This window comes from Austrofundulus limnaeus, unplaced genomic scaffold, assembly GCF_001266775.1.
Source record: "Austrofundulus limnaeus strain Quisiro unplaced genomic scaffold, Austrofundulus_limnaeus-1.0 Scaffold30, whole genome shotgun sequence".
In the NCBI taxonomy this organism is placed as follows: Eukaryota; Metazoa; Chordata; class Actinopteri; order Cyprinodontiformes; family Rivulidae; genus Austrofundulus; species Austrofundulus limnaeus.
This window is the reverse complement of record NW_013952432.1, coordinates 1,956,119-1,962,783: the sequence shown is the minus strand read 5'-3', so window position 1 is coordinate 1,962,783 and position 6,665 is coordinate 1,956,119. Positions and strand designations below refer to the sequence as shown.

Below are 6,665 nucleotides of genomic sequence, written 5' to 3'. Positions count from 1 at the left end.
GAATTAAATAGTCAAACAAACAAGAAAAAAACAGTCAAAGTCCAAAATAAAAGTAAAATAAAAACTTCAAGACACTCGAAGAACTGGTTAGGACAACTAAAATATGGCTTATTGCATGAAATATATAAAAAAGGTACTTACAGTACATAAAATGCGAACTAAGAGAAAAAACTACGTTTTTCACGACTAAATGACTCTTAATTTCGTTCCATCTCATGTAACATGTGATGTGAATGACAATAAAGTATCTTGAATCTTGAATCTTGAATCTTGAAATCATTTTCATCTGCTTAAGTTGCTGGTTTGTCATGGTTGCTGTAGCTGTTTACATTGTTTTTCATTATCCTTGATTTTGACAGGGAGTTTTAATTACCATGCAAGTTTACCTCAACAGCTTTTAGAGTACACATATTTTAATGCCTTAAGTTATACTTTTAAAGTTTAAAATCACATTTTTGTGTGCATGTTTGTTTTATCATTAAACTACAGCAGCAATGTTGTTCTTGAAGTATTGCCTTTTTTAATGGTTTAATCAAATGTCTACTTCAAGAATGCCAGACTTATAACATTTCACAGCAGGTTTGTGTCTTTTTGTTGTGGCGTGCCGGCAAAACTAAACAAGCTTCTAAAATGTCAAATGAAACGATGCAACCTTTTAAAAGGTTAGCCACAACAAGGGAAGCTCCTACTGTACAAACTCCAAATGTCTGAGAATCAGCACAGCTCCGACATCATATTAACCTCCCTGCGAACTGAAGGGCAGATGATGAAGACGTCACAATAGCCCCCCATCATAGACTGAGTCCGATTAGTCTTAATCACAGCAGGAATATTAATGCTGGCTCCAAAGTATCAATAAATCATGAGTTATGCTGAGGGTGGCTGCTGAATTTGAATTATATCTTCATGCATAATTTGATTTTCCTAAACAGCTGCTCAGGGTAATGTGGAGGACTTTATGCGAGTGTGATGAAGTAAGCTCTGAAGAATCCAACTGCGGGAGGAGGAGGAAGAGATGTAAGGATGAAGAGTGACTGGGAAATGGAGGGAATTTAATTGCCTGTTTTTAATGAAGAGACAGAGCAAAGCTGTCAGTGTGATGTTACTGATTCTGCCTGAATGAAGAGCATGGTTTCATTTTTTAAACGAGAAAGGAGATRGAAAAGCGCCTGGTCAAATTCACAAATTACCCTCCTGACTTCAAAAACAAATTTCATGTGTTCACTTAGAGCTTAGATTATGTATTTGATATGAATCACAGYAGTAGTGGGCACAGCTAACCAAAAACTAATTTGCTAAACAAGAGTCTTAGCTCCGCTGATGCTGAACAGATAAAAATCAGTGGGAGCTAATGCTAACCACTAAAAACAACTCAATCACATCGTCATCTCCTTCCAGTTAAAGACTGGTGGAACTGTCTGATGCAAACCTGCTGTTAGTTTTCTATTGGTTTAATTTGAAGGTGGGTGGGACTATCTTTGGCAAAACGGCCAATCCAAACCAGTTACTCATGTCTACCTTGTGATACTTACCCCTTCCAGAATAATAGCCTTTTGTTGATTGAGTTAGTATTTTTAAAATTATCATTTGAAGTTGGTCAAACCACTAATAGAAAAAACTTTTACATGTAGTCCATTTTTTTTGTATTCATTATTTAAACATTGTTAAATGTTTAGCTTAGATGCTAAGATGCTACATGCTACGGTGCCTCATGTACAGCTCTGCTTGTAAGGAGTTTTTTATTATATTTTTTAATTCAGAATAAATAGTTTGAAATGGAAGTTTTTCACTATTTTAGTGGACTTACTGAAACCTAATTTAGCCGAAGTTCTTAACTGTTTTCAAAGTTACCAAAAAAAATGAATGCGCTAAGAAGCTAGTTCTGCTATTAGCGTATTTGCAGAAGTGTGCCCACCCCTGGGTATGAGTTTCAGCTACTACCACAGCAAAATTTAGTAAAATTATCTGAATTATTGTGTTTTCAAAATGAGTTAGCTGTGGCAGTCATCTTTAACTGGGCTGACAGATTTTCAACATGTTCATTAGATATTTTGCTCATGGAAAGGCACACAGAGTTGTAAACAAAAATATTATCATTTGCCTTTCACCTTTCACAAGCTAGTGATAATTAAATTGTTTATAATTCGCCAAAGTAGACTCAGTGGTTTATAATGTTACATTAAAGCTGCACCAATAAATCACTTAAATTCTTCACATTCTTCCTGCCTCTACAGCACTGTGGCTTTAAATGCATTACTCCAGTTTCATTTATACCTTCGCTCTCGTTGTCATTTTCAAGAAACTCTGAGATTTTTTGTTTTAATGAGAAATTCCGGGTGCGGTGGCCCTAAGGTGACAAAGCACAATAATCCTGAAAGATGTGGTGTTTCATAAAAATAAAAAAACACACAAACGAAACTAAAGTTCTGGGAGAAGAAAATAACAAGTTGGTATTTCAGCCTTCTCTGTAACCTTTATAAATAATTTATACAGCAAGATGTTGCRTCTTTCCCCAAAAGTTTGTGGTTCAATGAGTTTTCTTGGCTGCCATATGTGGAGGCAGCAGGATCAGAGTCAGTGACTGAAAGGATAAAATAATCCAAAGAAAAAGTTGTCTTTTTTTTCAGAGTCTACCTTTGAGACCCTGAAACTGACTGTGAAAAGTAAAATGTTGCACAATCTGCTAAACAGAAATCAAAAGCACCATTACAAACATAAAACTGGTCAAAACACCAGGTAATCTTCTGTCTTTCAGCTGCAGGGAGGACCCTGATTTATTTTGATGAAGCTGTGTGTGTTTTTTCCAATAAGYATTGTGCAATGTGCTTTTTCTCGTTGAAACTTCTGTTTGTTAGAACAAATTAAACTTATGTCAATAAGTTTTTTTCACCATTTCTTCTTCTTAAAGGAAACATTAAAAAACACAGGAGATTGACTCTTCAGGCACTTGTTCCTCTCTTAATGAAAGTGGTGATTTAAAACACATTTTTGACTTCAGAACTAATGAGTTCATTGGTTGAAAATGGTTTCTAAATGTCCTCTTCATAAAGCAGTTCAACTTCATCCTAAATCTAGTTTTGYAATTTTTATAAATCAATAAATGGAAAGCTGAAAAAGACTAGAACACAGTTGAATACAAATATGTCTGTAAGATCATTAAAGGCATTACAGATATGATGAACTGAAGATGGGTTTTTGTACAGTTCATTAGTTCAAATGAAAGTATAGATTTTTTGTGTATCAATGAGTCCTGTATGAATAAAACCTGTTGTGTCCTTAGAGCTGCTGAAAATTACATTTTTGAAGTAATATTTTAGTATTTTGTATTTTTTTAAATGTATGTATAGACCTGGACCTGTATTTATCAAACTTCAGTGTCGAAAAAACCATCGGTTTGAGAGAGGAGTAAAAGAAGCCATTTTTGTGAAGAAAGACCGTCCATCATTAAACAGAGGTGGAGGCCTCCGTTTTCAGTTGTCCCCCTCCTACAGTGCTGCTATTGCCAGTATCACTCCACCCCCTGTTAACAATAGGTGTTAATTAGGTGTCAACGATAGCCATGTGATGTGAGTATCAGTCACATGGAGGCAGTGCTTAAAAGCCTGAATTTTGCCTGAAACTCTCAGACTGAAGAAGTCTCTTGGAAGAGAGACGAAACATTTCATTAGAGAAGAACCCGTCCAGAAGATCTATACAATTTTTTTCTTTTTTCATTAAATACGTTGTTTAATTATCAAGAACTACTATCAAAATGAAAACTTGGGTCTTAATGTTACATGAACACAATAATCTGAAAATACTGAACAAGTTTGCTGTAACATCTACAGTCTGCTGACTGTAGTATAAAAATATTGATAATTTGATTTTAGTATCGATACTAGAGCATGAGGTTTTGGTATCAATACTGAATGTTTACTATAAAAAGTTTACTATTTAAACTCAGCTCATACACCGATTTATATTTTATATTAAATAACTACTGCAACCACTTAAAAACTTCCAAGGTTATATTATCTGTGACACAGTAATCAGGCTATTTAATAAGCAATAAACTGTCTTTTCATAAAGCATGTTTAGCTTTGCAAGGAACTTCTGTTGGTTTTTCATTGAGACAAAACGGCTGTCGTTGAGATATTTTAGTTTTTCAGGCTAAAGCATCTGTTTGCATTTGCATAAAACTCCCTTTTATCTGAATTTAACCAACATTTTTGAAGCTCTGACCTTAATTTGCTAGAAGACGCAGTCAAACTAAATGTTGCTGTTTTTTTATATGAGGTATAAACATTGAAAGGTCATATTAAGATGCTCCTGCTTTTYATTTATTACTCTGTAGAACTGTGCACACGGTGTTCAAACACCTCAGCAGCTACTGTATGAGCTTTTTCACTTCCCAGAAAATCTGTTTAGTTCTTGTTCCTCAACTATTTTAAGAGTGTAACGACCAAAACGGAGTGGCRAGTGTTCAACAGACCATTCAAAATTATTAAAAACTACATTTATAAGTAGTTTATAAGTAGTTTTAACAACTTTTGTTCCCAAAAGTTGTTAAAATTCAGCAGATGTTKGACAGCGCCGCTCTGAAAATCAAACTGTGTGAAAAATGGGAGAACAGGTGCTGTGTGCAGCTTCGCCACGGTCCGACTCAGAAACCCAGGAAGCTGTTTTTTTTTCTTCTTCTCTATTTGTTCTTCAAACACTTTTCTGAGCTACTTCAAACATGATCGCTGAGCGATGCAGCAGGGGAGGAAGAGAAGCGATTTTTCCCTGTTTTTTTTTTCCGCTTTTTTTTTTGGATGAGTAGTTTTACATATTTTACCTTGAAGAGAAGGGAAGCAGTTTGTGCTGCAGCTTGTTTGGATGAGCAGCATGTGTGTGAGTGTTGTTCGTCGGATTAGTGAACAGATTTGCGCCTGTAGTCTGTGTGTGTGAGAGTTGTCTTGAAACATCAGCTCTGTTTTTATCATCCTTTTTGTCTCTACTCATTTTTCAAACAAACTTCCTCCTCTMGAGTCTGCAGGGTTTGAGGAGGTGTAAACTTTTTAAATCTCACTGATAGAGCTGTGCATTCATCCCAACTGCCTTAAACCTGTTTGTTTTTTTAGAAATAACATTTCTTTTTGAAAAATGTTTTGGGTTGACAGGTTGGTGTTAAAGCAGCAAACCATCCATTTACAGGTACTGTGTGTCAGTCAAATGTTACTTTACTGAAAGCTGAGCTGTAGAGGGCAAGGACTGCTTCTTGTTTCTATTAAATGTAATATGTGTGAGTGTGTGTGTGTGCGCGCTCCCCCGAATAAAAGAAATAACTTCTCATGGCATGCCAGATTGTTTTTTTTATGAAAATTTAACAAATGTACTGTAATAACGACCATTATAGAGTTTAGAAATCTAAAAGTAGTGCACATTTATATAAGATTGTTTTCAACAAGCATTTTTGAGGCACATAAAACAATTTGATAGAAACATTTAACACATMTGCAGTTTTTAAAAACTATAAAGTTGCTTGCTTTGTTCTTTTAGTTTGTTGGATTTTGCTGAAAGTGGGTAAACAGATCACACAGATTAATGTCGAATTTCTGCTGAAAAAAAAACACACACACACACAACACACAAAATAATGACAATGTATCTGTTTTTAAATTCACATCTGTAATAACCGATATGTAATTTGTGGCATTATAATTTTTTTTTCTTTTTTTAGGATGGCGGCAGTCCACGAAGTCTTCCTACTCAGACAAGCCACTAACTTTTCGATCTGGTTAGAATTAGACTTTATTCTTCCAAACTGAGTTTGGTCATCTATTACAGGTAACATATTATTGGTTCATAATCTTTCCACAGAACCTCAGTTCAAAAGATCTGAGCTAATTCAAAACCAGAGTGGTTTATGATGCTRGCACGAAGGCAAACAAACTTGTATTGGATAACATTCATGTGGTTTCCCAGAGGTCAGAGTCCCTGTGTTCCAGTGTAGATCCAGAAGTATCTTGCTGGTTTGGAGCCAGTGTATCACTGTTTAATCCTTACAGACAGCAGAAAGCAGGCGCTTCAACATTGGCACCCTTGAAACAAGAGCTCCAGCCTTTGAGACTGTCCAAACATGTCAAAGTAGTTTTTGACTGTGTGCTGCTCAGTAAATATCCCASGAGACATCTTGGCTTGAAGCAACAACACAAACACAAGTGCATTAATGAAAATCTTGCACAATCACTTAACATTCGTCACATTTGATGGAAATGACAATCCTCTAACTAATGTCCCAAATTTGAGCTCTACAGCTGCTAAATTAACTGAGTTACAGACAATTTTTATGGAAAATCATATAACCACCCACTTTTTATGGCAGTGTACAAATGGGAAGTGAATTTAGAACAACTTTTTCTTTTGTGCATGCTCTTCACGACGTTTACGGCTCCAGAGCTAGAATGTGGTTGAATTTTTAAAAGTGGAGCTACGAAAAGTCAAATTGTCTGCAGTGAGAAAAAAAAACATATTTTGCTCCAAACCTCCTCCATTCTACAGTGAGAATGGGCCTCATGCAAGAACCGTTGGTACGCACAGATTTGTTCTTAAATTGTGCGTACGAGTGATTTAGGATAATTTGTGGCATTCACCAATGTTTTCGTATTCCACGATTTTTTTCAGATACGAACAAAATTTACGAG

At 35.5% G+C, this 6,665-nt stretch overlaps 1 long non-coding RNA gene across 1 annotated transcript in view; it reads right to left on the bottom strand.

Annotated features, from left to right (window-relative positions):
• Positions 1-5,689: 5,689 nt before the first annotated feature.
• LOC106515567 (uncharacterized) overlaps positions 5,690-6,665 on the bottom strand; it is a 48,561-nt gene continuing 47,585 nt past the window's right edge. Inside the window, exon 4 of the long non-coding RNA XR_001310023.1 lies at positions 5,690-6,158. This is a non-coding gene — a long non-coding RNA (uncharacterized LOC106515567). The remainder of the gene's footprint in view (positions 6,159-6,665) is intronic.